Here is a 16,651-nt window from a genome sequence, read left to right as displayed (position 1 = left end):
TATAGGCCTGTTTGGGGCATGTAATATGTTCCTCTATTATCACTACACAACATAACAATTAGTTACATTTATTGGACGGCCTTGTACGCTGGCTGTAAACATGTGACCCAACCGAAATCTTAGTTTTCACTTTATTTCTAAACTGAAACAGATGATAATCTCTGAGCCCCCGGATTGTTCTCCTCCGTCTTTTCCTTAATTATAGCGGACAACCGACGTATCCGCCATCTCCGCTCCCACAAGAGTCGCCAGTGAACTTCCCGAAATTCTTAAATAGCAAATTTACCTTAAGTGGACAAGTCACCGTGAAGAAACTCTTCCAAACACTCACCTGATGGAAATCCTCATCCTCACTGCTGTCCGATGAGTCGGACAGAACGATAATGCGCTTCCAGCGCTTAGTTTTCGGCATGATTTGAAAAATCGCACAGAACGCTCCTCGCTCTGCAAACGCCTACAGACACCCTCAATGGAGCTCTGCGCGGCTGGACTTTTAAGTCCTCTCATCATTTGTGACATCATTAGAATGCCATGATATTGTGACCTCATCACTGTGACATCACTGGTCATGTGACTACATGTATCAGGCAGGATCTAGTTATTGATAGGAAGCCATATTTGTGGTGTATAATGTGACATTTCTACAGACAACAGGTTCCATTCACGGAAATCATTGTTTTATCGCTATTGTTTTATTCGTGTAAATGGGTAGAATGTGGAGCTTCTTCCTAGAACCCGGCAATGCAAAAAATACTCCCATCATTCATTTATTGTATAGTACATAGCGACAAAAATCATCCTATGTCCTATCAAGTAAGATAGATGCTTATCTATGGACCTTTCATTAAGGCCTCTTTCACACGGGCGTCCCGGATTTGCTCCGGATGCGTCGCGTGTGCATTGCGGGAAACCCACGCGAGTAGGTACGCAATTTGACTGCGGTTGCGTTGCGTTGTTCAGTTTTTTGTACGCGCGTGATAAAAAACTGAATGTGGTACTCAGACCCCAACCCGGACTTCTTCACTGAAGTTCGGGTTTTGGTTAGGCGTTCTGTAGATATTATTATTTTCCCGTATAACATGGTTATAAATAAAAATAATAGCATTCATAATACAGAATGCTAAGTATAATGTCGATTGAGGGGTTGCAAAAAAAAAACAAAAAAAAAAACTCATCCACTTGATCGCGCAGCCGGCATTGTCTTCTTTCTTCTTCTTTCTGGACCTGCAAAAGGACCTTTGATGACGTAATCGCGCTCAGCACGTGGTGAGCGCGGTGACATCAGCGCAGGTCCTGCTGAATGAAGATAGAAGATCCTTCTATCCATGTTATAAGGGGAAATAATACAGTGAATTCAGTGGAGACATCACTGGATTTTATAGGCATGTAGTACTGTATTCCCTTGTATGTTTGGATGCTTGCGATTTTCACGCAGCCCCATTCATTTCTATGGGGCCTGCGTTGTTTGAAAAACGCAGAATATAGAGCATGCTGCGATTTTAACGCAACGCACAAGTGATGCGTGAAAATCACTGCTCATCTGCACAGCCCGATTGAAGTGAATGGGTCCGGATTACGTGCGGCTGCAATGCGTTCAACTCACGCATTGCACCCGCGCGGAATTCTCGCCTGTGTGAAAGGGGCCTAAGGGGTTGCACAGGATTGGAAGAAACATGGCTGCTCTTTCCATAAAACAGCGCCACCCCTGACCACAGGTCGTATGTGGTATTGTAGCTCTGCTCTATTCACTTCTGTGGATCAGAGCTGCAATACCAGACACAATCCATAGACAGTGGTCTGTTTCTGGAAGAAAGCAGCCATGTTCTTCTAATAATGGAGCAAACCCTTTACGTCTCAGGACATAATACACTTATATACTGCACCTATGTGCTGCACAGTAGTTGGAAACATGTGAAATGAATGATACAGATGTGGCAACTGTTACTGTGACTGGCTTAATGCCAGGGATGGACAGTTCATAGACCCTATAGTGAAAGTTTCCAGTGGGCCAATGCCCCTGTGGGCCACTCGAGCCATCATCATGGTCACTGGCCAGGTACGTAATAATCTGATACTTCCACCATTAATAAATGATAGGAACATTATGGGGTCATTTATTAAGATAGGCAATTTATACTCCGGTCTTAATCCCCATGCTCTGGCAGCGGATGCGCCAAAGTTATGTAAGAGGCTGGTTCCACTGGATGTGCAACATGGCCACCGGCCATGCCCCCTTTTCCAGCCACATCGGAAAAGTGGCGTGAGTGGGGGAAAAGGCGCAGATTGTGCAGCAAAACCACTTTACACCAAAATCTGCGCCTTAAGTACGTCAAAAAGTGATGTATCTTTTTTATTAAATGACCCCCTATGTACTTATAAACATGGCCAGCAGCCGCGGCTGCTCTCCTGAAATTAAGGCTACTTTCACACTAGCGTTCGGGTGTCCGCTCGTGCGCACCGTTTGAAGGGGCTCACGAGCGGCCCCGAACGCATCCGTCTGGCCCCAATGCATTCTCAGTGGAGGCGGATCCACTGAGAATGCATCCGCCTGCCAGCGTTCAGCCTCCGCTCCGTGAGCGGACACCTGAACGCTGCTTGCAGCGTTCGGGTGTCCGCCTGGCCGTGCGGAGGCGAGCGGATCCGTCCACACTTACAATGTAAGTCAATGGGGACGGATCCGCTTGAAGATGACACAATATGGCTCAATCTTCAAGCGGATCCGTTCCCCATTGACTTTCAATGTAAAGTCTGAACGGATCCGCTCAGGCTACTTTCACACTTAGAAAATTTTCTAAGTTTTAATGCAGACGCATCCGTTCTGAACGGATGCGAACGTCTGCATTATCGGAGCGGATCCGTCTGATGAAACATCAGACGGATCCGCTCCGAACGCTAGTGTGAAAGTAGCCTTAACTCTGTCACTGTCCTCTGGCCGATGATACAAATTAATACTACAGCGAGGAGCGGCCGTATCTTGTGCTGCTCGGAGGTGTTTGGTTCTTCTGGGGCAGTATTTTGTGCTGCTCTGTGGTATTTGGTTCTGCTGGGGCAGTATATTGTGCTGCTCTGAGGTATTTGGTTCTGCTGGGGCAGTATATTGTGCTGTACTGTGGTATTTGGTTCTGCTGGGGCAGTATATTGTGCTGCTCTGAGGTATTTGGTTCTGCTGGGGCAGTATATTGTGCTGTACTGTGGTATTTGGTTCTGCTAAGACATTTTATTGTGCTGCTCTGAGGTATTTGGTTCTGCTGGGGCTGTATATTGTACTGCTCTGTGGTATTTGGTTCTGCTGGGACAGTATATTGTGCTGCTCTGTGGTATTTGGTTCTGCTGGGGCAGTATATTGTGCTGCTCTGAGGTATTTGGTTCTGCTGGGACAGTATATTGTGCTGTACTGTGGTATTTGGTTCTGCTGGGGCAGTATATTGTGCTGCTCTGAGGTATTTGGTTCTGCTGGGGCAGTATATTGTGCTGCTCTGTGGTATTTGGTTCTGCTGGGGCAGTATATTGTGCTGCTCTGTGGTATCTGGTTCTGCTGGGGCAGTATATTGTGCTGCTCTGTGGTATTTGGTTCTGCTGGGGCAGTATATTATGCTGCACTGTGGTATTTGGTTCTACTGGGGCAGTATATTGTGCTGCTCTGAGGTATTTGGTTCTGCTGGGGCAGTATATTGTGCTGCACTGTGGTATCTGGTTCTGCTGGGGCAGTATATTGTGCTGCTCTGTGGTATTTGGTTCTGCTGGGGCAGTATATTGTGCTGCTCTGTGGTATTTGGTTCTGCTGGGACAGTATATTTTGCTGCTCTGAGGTATTTGCTTCTGCTGGGGCAGTATATTGCGCTGCTCTGTGGTATTTGGTTCTGCTGGGGCAGTATATTGTGCTGTACTGTGGTATTTGGTTCTGCTGGGGCAGTATATTGTGCTGTACTGTGGTATTTGGTTCTGCTGGGGCAGTATATTGTGCTGCTCTGAGGTATTTGGTTCTGCTGGGACAGTATTTTAGTGCTGATCTGTGGTATTTGGTTCTGCTGGGACAGTATTTTGTGCTGATCTGTGGTTGGTTCTGCTGGGACAGTATTTTGTGCTGATCTGTGGTTGGTTCTGCTGGGACAGTATATTGTGCTGCTCTGAGGTATTTGGTTCTGCTGGGGCAGTATATTGTGCTGCTCTGTAGTATTTGGTTCTGCTGGGGCAGTATATTGTGCTGCTCTGAGGCATTTGGTTCTGCTGGGGCAGTATTTTGTGCTGCTCTGTGGTTGGTTCTGCTGGGACAGTATATTGTGCTGCTCTGAGGTATTTGGTTCTGCTGGGACAGTATTTTGTGCTGATCTGTGGTTGGTTCTGCTGGGACAGTATTTTGTGCTGATCTGTGGTTGGTTCTGCTGGTACAGTATTTTGTGCTGATCTGTGGTTGGTTCTGCTGGGGCAGTATATTGTGCTGCTCTGTTGTATTTGGTTCTCCTGGGGCAGTATATTGTCCTGCTCTGTGGTATTTGGTTCTGCTGGGGCAGTATATTGTGCTGCTCTGAGGCATTTGGTTCTGCTGGGGCAGTATTTTGTGCTGCTCTGTAGTATTTGGTTCTGCTGGGGCAGTATTTTGTGCTGCTCTGTGGTATTTGGTTCTGCTGGGACAGTATATTGTGCTGCTCTGAGGTATTTGGTTCTGCTGGGACAGTATTTTGTGCTGCTCTGAGGTATTTGGTTCTGCTGGGACAGTATTTTGTGCTGATCTGTGGTTGGTTCTGCTGGGGCAGTATATTGTGCTGCTCTGTGGTATTTGGTTCTGCTGGGGCAGTATATTGTCCTGCTCTGTGGTATTTGGTTCTGCTAAGGCAGTATTATGTACTGCTCTGTGGTATTTGGTTCTGCTGGGGCAGTATATTGTGCTGTTCTGTGGTATTTGGTTCTGCTGGGGCGGTATATCGTGCTACACTGTGGTATTTGGTTCTGCTGGGGCAGTATATTGTGCTGCACTGTGGTATTTGGTTCTGCTGGGGCAGTATATTGTGCTGCTCTGTGGTATTTGGTTCTGCTGGGACAGTATATTGTGCTGTTCTGTGGTATTTGGTTCTGCTGGGGCGGTATATCGTGCTACACTGTGGTATTTGGTTCTGCTGGGGCGGTATATTGTGCTGCTCTGAGGTATTTGGTTCTGCTGGGGCAGTATATTGTCCTGCTCTGTGGTGTTTGGTTCTGCTGGGGCAGTATATTCTGCTACACTGTGGTATTTGGATCTTCTGGGGCAGTATATTGTCCTGCTCTGTGGTATTTGGTTCTGCTGGGGCAGTATTATGTACTGCTCTGTGGTATTTGGTTCTGCTGGGGCAGTATATTGTCCTGCTCTGTGGTGTTTGGTTCTGCTGGGGCAGTATATTGTGCTGCTCTGAGGCATTTGGTTCTGCTGGGGCAGTATTTTGTGCTGCTCTGTAGTATTTGGTTCTGCTGGGGCAGTATTTTGTGCTGCTCTGTGGTTGGTTCTGCTGGGACAGTATATTGTGCTGCTCTGTGGTGTTTGGTTCTGCTGGGGCAGTATATTATGCTGCACTGTGGTGTTTGGTTCTGCTGGGGCAGTATATTGTGCTGCACTGTGGTATTTGGTTCTGCTGGGGCAGTATATTGTGCTGCTCTGTGGTATTTGGTTCTGCTGGGGCAGTATATTGTGCTGCACTGTGGTATTTGGTTCTGCTGGGGCAGTATATTATGCTGCACTGTGGTATTTGGTTCTGCTGGGGCAGTATATTGTGCTGCTCTGTGGTATTTGGTTCTGCTGGGGCAGTATATTGTGCTGCACTGTGGTATTTGGTTCTGCTGGGGCAGTATATTGTGCTGCACTGTGGTATTTGGTTCTGCTGGGGCAGTATTATGTACTGCTCTGTGGTGTTTGGTTCTGCTGGGGCAGTATATTATGTACTGCTCTGTGGTATTTGGTTCTGCTGGGGCAGTATATTGTCCTGCTCTGTGGTATTTGGTTCTGCTGGGGCAGTATTATGTACTGCTCTGTGGTATTTGGTTCTGCTGGGGCAGTATATTTAGCTGCTCTGTGGTATTTGGTTCTGCTGGGGCTGTATATTGTGCTGCTCTGTGGTATTTGGTTCTGCTGGGGCAGTATATTGTGCTGCACTGTGGTATTTGGTTCTGCTGGGGCAGTATATTGTGCTGCACTGTGGTATTTGGTTCTGCTGGGGCAGTATATTGTGCTGCTCTGTGGTATTTGGTTCTGCTGGGACAGTATATTGTGCTGCTCTGTGGTATTTGGTTCTGCTGGGGCGGTATATTGTGCTACACTGTGGTATTTGGTTCTGCTGGGGCGGTATATTGTGCTGCTCTGTGGTATTTGGTTCTGCTGGGGCAGTATTATTTACTGCTCTGTGGTATTTGGTTCTGCTGGGGCAGTATATTGTCCTGCTCTGTGGTGTTTGGTTCTGCTGGGGCAGTATATTCTGCTACACTGTGGTATTTGGATCTGCTGGGGCAGTATATTGTCCTGCTCTGTGGTATTTGGTTCTGCTGGGGCAGTATTATGTACTGCTCTGTGGTATTTGGTTCTGCTGGGGCAGTATATTGTGCTGCACTGTGGTATTTGGTTCTGCTGGGGCAGTATGTTGTGCTGCTCTGTGGTATTTGGTTCTGCTGGGGCAGTATATTGTGCTGCACTGTGGTATTTGGTTCTGCTGGGGCAGTATATTATGCTGCACTGTGGTATTTGGTTCTGCTGGGGCAGTATATTGTGCTGCTCTGTGGTATTTGGTTCTGCTGGGGCAGTATATTGTGCTGCACTGTGGTATTTGGTTCTGCTGGGGCAGTATATTGTGCTGCACTGTGGTATTTGGTTCTGCTGGGGCAGTATATTGTGCTGCTCTGTGGTATTTGGTTCTGCTGGGACAGTATATTGTGCTGTTCTGTGGTATTTGGTTCTGCTGGGGCGGTATATTGTGCTACACTGTGGTATTTGGTTCTGCTGGGGCGGTATATTGTGCTGCTCTGAGGTATTTGGTTCTGCTGGGGCAGTATATTGTGCTGCTCTGTGGTGTTTGGTTCTGCTGGGGCAGTATATTCTGCTACACTGTGGTATTTGGATCTTCTGGGGCAGTATATTGTCCTGCTCTGTGGTATTTGGTTCTGCTGGGGCAGTATTATGTACTGCTCTGTGGTATTTGGTTCTGCTGGGGCAGTATATTGTCCTGCTCTGTGGTGTTTGGTTCTGCTGGGGCAGTATATTGTGCTGCTCTGAGGCATTTGGTTCTGCTGGGGCAGTATTTTGTGCTGCTCTGTAGTATTTGGTTCTGCTGGGGCAGTATTTTGTGCTGCTCTGTGGTTGGTTCTGCTGGGACAGTATATTGTGCTGCTCTGTGGTGTTTGGTTCTGCTGGGGCAGTATATTGTGCTGCACTGTGGTATTTGGTTCTGCTGGGGCAGTATATTGTGCTGCTCTGTGGTATTTGGTTCTGCTGGGGCAGTATATTGTGCTGCACTGTGGTATTTGGTTCTGCTGGGGCAGTATATTATGCTGCACTGTGGTATTTGGTTCTGCTGGGGCAGTATATTGTGCTGCTCTGTGGTATTTGGTTCTGCTGGGGCAGTATATTGTGCTGCACTGTGGTATTTGGTTCTGCTGGGGCAGTATATTATGCTGCACTGTGGTATTTAGTTCTGCTGGGGCAGTATTATGTACTGCTCTGTGGTGTTTGGTTCTGCTGGGGCAGTATATTATGTACTGCTCTGTGGTATTTGGTTCTGCTGGGGCAGTATATTGTCCTGCTCTGTGGTATTTGGTTCTGCTGGGGCAGTATTATGTACTGCTCTGTGGTATTTGGTTCTGCTGGGGCAGTATATTTAGCTGCTCTGTGGTATTTGGTTCTGCTGGGGCTGTATATTGTGCTGCTCTGTGGTATTTGGTTCTGCTGGGGCAGTATATTGTGCTGCACTGTGGTATTTGGTTCTGCTGGGGCAGTATATTGTGCTGCACTGTGGTATTTGGTTCTGCTGGGGCAGTATATTGTGCTGCTCTGTGGTATTTGGTTCTGCTGGGACAGTATATTGTGCTGCTCTGTGGTATTTGGTTCTGCTGGGGCGGTATATTGTGCTACACTGTGGTATTTGGTTCTGCTGGGGCGGTATATTGTGCTGCTCTGTGGTATTTGGTTCTGCTGGGGCAGTATTATTTACTGCTCTGTGGTATTTGGTTCTGCTGGGGCAGTATATTGTCCTGCTCTGTGGTGTTTGGTTCTGCTGGGGCAGTATATTCTGCTACACTGTGGTATTTGGATCTGCTGGGGCAGTATATTGTCCTGCTCTGTGGTATTTGGTTCTGCTGGGGCAGTATTATGTACTGCTCTGTGGTATTTGGTTCTGCTGGGGCAGTATATTGTGCTGCACTGTGGTATTTGGTTCTGCTGGGGCAGTATATTGTGCTGCTCTGTGGTATTTGGTTCTGCTGGGGCAGTATATTGTGCTGCACTGTGGTATTTGGTTCTGCTGGGGCAGTATATTATGCTGCACTGTGGTATTTGGTTCTGCTGGGGCAGTATATTGTGCTGCTCTGTGGTATTTGGTTCTGCTGGGGCAGTATATTGTGCTGCACTGTGGTATTTGGTTCTGCTGGGGCAGTATATTGTGCTGCTCTGTGGTATTTGGTTCTGCTGGGACAGTATATTGTGCTGCTCTGTGGTATTTGGTTCTGCTGGGGCGGTATATTGTGCTACACTGTGGTATTTGGTTCTGCTGGGGCGGTATATTGTGCTGCTCTGTGGTATTTGGTTCTGCTGGGGCAGTATTATTTACTGCTCTGTGGTATTTGGTTCTGCTGGGGCAGTATATTGTCCTGCTCTGAGGTGTTTGGTTCTGCTGGGGCAGTATATTCTGCTACACTGTGGTATTTGGATCTGCTGGGGCAGTATATTGTCCTGCTCTGTGGTATTTGGTTCTGCTGGGGCAGTATTATGTACTGCTCTGTGGTATTTGGTTCTGCTGGGGCAGTATATTGTGCTGCACTGTGGTATTTGGTTCTGCTGGGGCAGTATATTGTGCTGCTCTGTGGTATTTGGTTCTGCTGGGGCAGTATATTGTGCTGCACTGTGGTATTTGGTTCTGCTGGGGCAGTATATTATGCTGCACTGTGGTATTTGGTTCTGCTGGGGCAGTATATTGTGCTGCTCTGTGGTATTTGGTTCTGCTGGGGCAGTATATTGTGCTGCACTGTGGTATTTGGTTCTGCTGGGGCAGTATATTATGCTGCACTGTGGTATTTGGTTCTGCTGGGGCAGTATTATGTACTGCTCTGTGGTGTTTGGTTCTGCTGGGGCAGTATATTATGTACTGCTCTGTGGTATTTGGTTCTGCTGGGGCAGTATATTGTCCTGCTCTGTGGTATTTGGTTCTGCTGGGGCAGTATTATGTACTGCTCTGTGGTATTTGGTTCTGCTGGGGCAGTATATTTAGCTGCTCTGTGGTATTTGGTTCTGCTGGGGCTGTATATTGTGCTGCTCTGTGGTATTTGGTTCTGCTGGGGCAGTATATTGTGCTGCACTGTGGTATTTGGTTCTGCTGGGGCAGTATATTGTGCTGCACTGTGGTATTTGGTTCTGCTGGGGCAGTATATTGTGCTGCTCTGTGGTATTTGGTTCTGCTGGGACAGTATATTGTGCTGCTCTGTGGTATTTGGTTCTGCTGGGGCGGTATATTGTGCTGCTCTGTGGTATTTGGTTCTGCTGGGGCAGTATTATTTACTGCTCTGTGGTATTTGGTTCGCTGGGGCAGTATATTCTGCTGCACTGTGGTGTTTGGATCTGCTGGGGCAGTATATTGTCCTGCTCTGTGGTATTTGGTTCTGCTGGGGCAGTATTATGTACTGCTCTGTGGTATTTGGTTCTGCTGGGGCAGTATATTGTGCTGCACTGTGGTATTTGGTTCTGCTGGGGCAGTATTATTTACTGCTCTGTGGTATTTGGTTCGCTGGGGCAGTATATTCTGCTACACTGTGGTATTTGGATCTGCTGGGGCAGTATATTGTCCTGCTCTGTGGTATTTGGTTCTGCTGGGGCAGTATTATGTACTGCTCTGTGGTATTTGGTTCTGCTGGGGCAGTATATTGTGCTGCACTGTGGTATTTGGTTCTGCTGGGGCAGTATATTGTGCTGCTCTCTGGTATTTGGTTCTGCTGGGGCAGTATATTGTGCTGCACTGTGGTATTTGGTTCTGCTGGGGCAGTATATTATGCTGCACTGTGGTATTTGGTTCTGCTGGGGCAGTATATTGTGCTGCTCTGTGGTATTTGGTTCTGCTGGGGCAGTATATTGACTGCACTGTGGTATTTGGTTCTGCTGGGGCAGTATATTATGCTGCACTGTGGTATTTGGTTCTGCTGGGGCAGTATTATGTACTGCTCTGTGGTGTTTGGTTCTGCTGGGGCAGTATATTATGTACTGCTCTGTGGTATTTGGTTCTGCTGGGGCAGTATATTGTCCTGCTCTGTGGTATTTGGTTCTGCTGGGGCAGTATTATGTACTGCTCTGTGGTATTTGGTTCTGCTGGGGCAGTATATTTAGCTGCTCTGTGGTATTTGGTTCTGCTGGGGCAGTATATTGTGCTGCACTGTGGTATTTGGTTCTGCTGGGGCAGTATATTATGCTGCACTGTGGTATTTGGTTCTGCTGGGGCAGTATTATGTACTGCTCTGTGGTGTTTGGTTCTGCTGGGGCAGTATATTATGTACTGCTCTGTGGTATTTGGTTCTGCTGGGGCAGTATATTGTCCTGCTCTGTGGTATTTGGTTCTGCTGGGGCAGTATTATGTACTGCTCTGTGGTATTTGGTTCTGCTGGGGCAGTATATTTAGCTGCTCTGTGGTATTTGGTTCTGCTGGGGCAGTATATTGTGCTGCACTGTGGTATTTGGTTCTGCTGGGGCAGTATATTGTGCTGCACTGTGGTATTTGGTTCTGCTGGGGCAGTATATTGTGCTGCTCTGTGGTATTTGGTTCTGCTGGGACAGTATATTGTGCTGCTCTGTGGTATTTGGTTCTGCTGGGGCGGTATATTGTGCTACACTGTGGTATTTGGTTCTGCTGGGGTGGTATATTGTTCTGCTCTGTGGTATTTGGTTCTGCTGGGGCAGTATTATTTACTGCTCTGTGGTATTTCGTTCTGCTGGGGCAGTATATTGTGCTGCTCTGAGGTATTTGGTTCTGCTGGGGCAGTATATTGTCCTGCTCTGTGGTGTTTGGTTCTGCTGGGGCAGTATATTCTGCTACACTGTGGTATTTGGATCTGCTGGGGCAGTATATTGTCCTGCTCTGTGGTATTTGGTTCTGCTGGGGCAGTATTATGTACTGCTCTGTGGTATTTGGTTCTGCTGGGGCAGTATATTGTCCTGCTCTGTGGTGTTTGGTTCTGCTGGGGCAGTATATTGTGCTGCTCTGTGGTATTTGGTTCTGCTGGGGCAGTATATTGTACTGCTCTGTAGTATTTGGTTCTGCTGGGGCAGTATTTTGTGCTGCTCTGTGGTTGGTTCTGCTGGGACAGTATATTGTGCTGCTCTGTGGTGTTTGGTTCTTCTGGGGCAGTATTTTGTGCTGCTCTGTGGTATTTGGTTCTGCTGGGGCAGTATATTGTGCTGCTCTGAGGCATTTGGTTCTGCTGGGGCAGTATTTTGTGCTGCTCTGTAGTATTTGGTTCTGCTGGGGCAGTATTTTGTGCTGCTCTGTGGTTGGTTCTGCTGGGACAGTATATTGTGCTGCTCTGTGGTGTTTGGTTCTGCTGGGGCAGTATATTATGCTGCACTGTGGTGTTTGGTTCTGCTGGGGCAGTATATTGTGCTGCACTGTGGTATTTGGTTCTGCTGGGGCAGTATATTGTGCTGCTCTGTGGTATTTGGTTCTGCTGGGGCAGTATATTGTGCTGCACTGTGGTATTTGGTTCTGCTGGGGCAGTATATTATGCTTCACTGTGGTATTTGGTTCTGCTGGGGCAGTATATTGTGCTGCTCTGTGGTATTTGGTTCTGCTGGGGCAGTATATTGTGCTGCACTGTGGTATTTGGTTCTGCTGGGGCAGTATATTATGCTGCACTGTGGTATTTGGTTCTGCTGGGGCAGTATTATGTACTGCTCTGTGGTGTTTGGTTCTGCTGGGGCAGTATATTATGTACTGCTCTGTGGTATTTGGTTCTGCTGGGGCAGTATATTGTCCTGCTCTGTGGTATTTGGTTCTGCTGGGGCAGTATTATGTACTGCTCTGTGGTATTTGGTTCTGCTGGGGCAGTATATTTAGCTGCTCTGTGGTATTTGGTTCTGCTGGGGCTGTATATTGTGCTGCTCTGTGGTATTTGGTTCTGCTGGGGCAGTATATTGTGCTGCACTGTGGTATTTGGTTCTGCTGGGGCAGTATATTGTGCTGCACTGTGGTATTTGGTTCTGCTGGGGCAGTATATTGTGCTGCTCTGTGGTATTTGGTTCTGCTGGGACAGTATATTGTGCTGCTCTGTGGTATTTGGTTCTGCTGGGGCGGTATATTGTGCTACACTGTGGTATTTGGTTCTGCTGGGGCGGTATATTGTGCTGCTCTGTGGTATTTGGTTCTGCTGGGGCAGTATTATTTACTGCTCTGTGGTATTTGGTTCTGCTGGGGCAGTATATTGTCCTGCTCTGTGGTGTTTGGTTCTGCTGGGGCAGTATATTCTGCTACACTGTGGTATTTGGATCTGCTGGGGCAGTATATTGTCCTGCTCTGTGGTATTTGGTTCTGCTGGGGCAGTATTATGTACTGCTCTGTGGTATTTGGTTCTGCTGGGGCAGTATATTGTGCTGCACTGTGGTATTTGGTTCTGCTGGGGCAGTATATTGTGCTGCTCTGTGGTATTTGGTTCTGCTGGGGCAGTATATTGTGCTGCACTGTGGTATTTGGTTCTGCTGGGGCAGTATATTATGCTGCACTGTGGTATTTGGTTCTGCTGGGGCAGTATATTGTGCTGCTCTGTGGTATTTGGTTCTGCTGGGGCAGTATATTGTGCTGCACTGTGGTATTTGGTTCTGCTGGGGCAGTATATTATGCTGCACTGTGGTATTTGGTTCTGCTGGGGCAGTATTATGTACTGCTCTGTGGTGTTTGGTTCTGCTGGGGCAGTATATTATGTACTGCTCTGTGGTATTTGGTTCTGCTGGGGCAGTATATTGTCCTGCTCTGTGGTATTTGGTTCTGCTGGGGCAGTATTATGTACTGCTCTGTGGTATTTGGTTCTGCTGGGGCAGTATATTTAGCTGCTCTGTGGTATTTGGTTCTGCTGGGGCTGTATATTGTGCTGCTCTGTGGTATTTGGTTCTGCTGGGGCAGTATATTGTGCTGCACTGTGGTATTTGGTTCTGCTGGGGCAGTATATTGTGCTGCACTGTGGTATTTGGTTCTGCTGGGGCAGTATATTGTGCTGCTCTGTGGTATTTGGTTCTGCTGGGACAGTATATTGTGCTGCTCTGTGGTATTTGGTTCTGCTGGGGCGGTATATTGTGCTGCTCTGTGGTATTTGGTTCTGCTGGGGCAGTATTATTTACTGCTCTGTGGTATTTGGTTCGCTGGGGCAGTATATTCTGCTGCACTGTGGTGTTTGGATCTGCTGGGGCAGTATATTGTCCTGCTCTGTGGTATTTGGTTCTGCTGGGGCAGTATTATGTACTGCTCTGTGGTATTTGGTTCTGCTGGGGCAGTATATTGTGCTGCACTGTGGTATTTGGTTCTGCTGGGGCAGTATTATTTACTGCTCTGTGGTATTTGGTTCGCTGGGGCAGTATATTCTGCTACACTGTGGTATTTGGATCTGCTGGGGCAGTATATTGTCCTGCTCTGTGGTATTTGGTTCTGCTGGGGCAGTATTATGTACTGCTCTGTGGTATTTGGTTCTGCTGGGGCAGTATATTGTGCTGCACTGTGGTATTTGGTTCGGCTGGGGCAGTATATTGTGCTGCTCTCTGGTATTTGGTTCTGCTGGGGCAGTATATTGTGCTGCACTGTGGTATTTGGTTCTGCTGGGGCAGTATATTATGCTGCACTGTGGTATTTGGTTCTGCTGGGGCAGTATATTGTGCTGCTCTGTGGTATTTGGTTCTGCTGGGGCAGTATATTGTGCTGCACTGTGGTATTTGGTTCTGCTGGGGCAGTATATTATGCTGCACTGTGGTATTTGGTTCTGCTGGGGCAGTATTATGTACTGCTCTGTGGTGTTTGGTTCTGCTGGGGCAGTATATTATGTACTGCTCTGTGGTATTTGGTTCTGCTGGGGCAGTATATTGTCCTGCTCTGTGGTATTTGGTTCTGCTGGGGCAGTATATTTAGCTGCTCTGTGGTATTTGGTTCTGCTGGGGCAGTATATTGTGCTGCACTGTGGTATTTGGTTCTGCTGGGGCAGTATATTGTCCTGCTCTGTGGTATTTGGTTCTGCTGGGACAGTATATTGTGCTGCTCTGTGGTATTTGGTTCTGCTGGGGCGGTATATTGTGCTACACTGTGGTATTTGGTTCTGCTGGGGCGGTATATTGTTCTGCTCTGTGGTATTTGGTTCTGCTGGGGCAGTATTATTTACTGCTCTGTGGTATTTCGTTCTGCTGGGGCAGTATATTGTGCTGCTCTGAGGTATTTGGTTCTGCTGGGGCAGTATTATTTACTGCTCTGTGGTATTTCGTTCTGCTGGGGCAGTATATTGTGCTGCTCTGTGGTATTTCGTTCTGCTGGGGCAGTATATTGTGCTGCTCTGAGGTATTTGGTTCTGCTGGGGCAGTATATTGTCCTGCTCTGTGGTGTTTGGTTCTGCTGGGGCAGTATATTCTGCTACACTGTGGTATTTGGATCTGCTGGGGCAGTATATTGTCCTGCTCTGTGGTATTTGGTTCTGCTGGGGCAGTATTATGTACTGCTCTGTGGTATTTGGTTCTGCTGGGGCAGTATATTGTCCTGCTCTGTGGTGTTTGGTTCTGCTGGGGCAGTATATTGTACTGCTCTGTAGTATTTGGTTCTGCTGGGGCAGTATTTTGTGCTGCTCTGTGGTTGGTTCTGCTGGGACAGTATATTGTGCTGCTCTGTGGTGTTTGGTTCTGCTGGGGCAGTATATTATGCTGCACTGTGGTGTTTGGTTCTGCTGGGGCAGTATATTGTGCTGCACTGTGGTATTTGGTTCTGCTGGGGCAGTATATTGTGCTGCTCTGTGGTATTTGGTTCTGCTGGGGCAGTATATTGTGCTGCACTGTGGTATTTAGTTCTGCTGGGGCAGTATATTATGTACTGCTCTGTGGTATTTGGTTCTGCTGGGGCAGTATATTGTGCTGCTCTGTGGTATTTGGTTCTGCTGGGGCAGTATATTGTGCTGCACTGTGGTATTGTTTGCCTCGCTTACTTCTCTTGTCCCCGCCTACATTTGCTGTCCTTCTGTCAATGTGAACCCGCCTACAACCTGGGGCCACTTTAAGCTCTCAGTCCGTTCCTCCTTAACGCAACAAAGACATATTACAGTAATATGAATGGAGTTAGTGACCATCCTGGCGCAGCTGGTGTGAAAACACTGGCTACATCTGTATCTCACTCCAAGACTTGTGGAATGGTTTGGCTTCATATGTGAAGAAGAGACTTGAAGGGATCACATCTGAAGTTCGGTTGTCAGCATAACCATAGCATTTGGATATGCAACCAAGAAGCTTCCCAGGGGCCATCTGAGCTGCTGACACCTTCCTCATGGCTGGTGGCCAGGTACTCAATGACCTGACTCTCCCAGCATTAATTAATACTGGGATTGCCAGGTCCTTATGCATCAAGAGGGTGGCCAGAAAGGATCAGGAGGCGAGTCACAGGTCACTCTTCCAAATTCAACTGCATTACCGTCCTCATTACAGTGATACACTTGAATACTGCGCAGGGCATAGGAGCCTAAGCCTATGACATAGTGTATCAATGGCACAGGTGGTTGTGAAGCGTATGACATCATTGGACCTACCTGTGCCAGTACAGAGGCATCTCAGGTCACAGGCCTAAGGAGGTGTGTAGCTTGTACCCCAGATGGCAGCATGAAACTTGAGTCAGGTGACTATTACTGTAGATTTCCTTTTCTTTCCTACCCTAGGCAACTTTGGGCACCATATTATCAGTATTACTGTAATATGTTACATAGTAACATATTACTGGGGCATTATTATTTCTGGAGTACTATATGGGTCAAATTATTGCAACAGGGGGCGCTATAAGGTGTATTGCTAATTTCTACTGGGGCCACTCTAGGGAAGCATATTACTATTGGGGCCATTATAGGGGGTATTATTACTAAGGGGACACTATAATGTTGTTGGTTCATTTTGTATGGTAGTATTATTTTCAGGAGATCAATCTGTGTGACGCAATCTGTTCATGCAGTATAGTATTTTGGGCATTGAGGAGCACAGCGGGCACAGTGTTGAGGGTGGCAATGGTTTGATACAGTTCTCTAGAGATGAGACATGGCTGAAAGACGTCATCATGGCAGTCTGGGCTGAATGAACAAGATGAGGAAAGAGAATGTCTGCATTCAGTGGAGACATCACTGGATTTTATAGGCATGTAGTACTGTATTCCCTTGTATGTTTGTTAGCTCTGAAAAACTAGGTAACATGCTGGAGATAAGGCCAGCTTGGTGCCATAGCCCGCATCTC

The sequence above is a fragment of the Bufo bufo genome, chromosome 8 (assembly GCF_905171765.1).
Source record: "Bufo bufo chromosome 8, aBufBuf1.1, whole genome shotgun sequence".
Classification (NCBI taxonomy): Eukaryota; Metazoa; Chordata; class Amphibia; order Anura; family Bufonidae; genus Bufo; species Bufo bufo.
The sequence above is the reverse complement of the archived record's forward strand: the minus strand, read 5'-3'. Positions refer to the sequence as shown.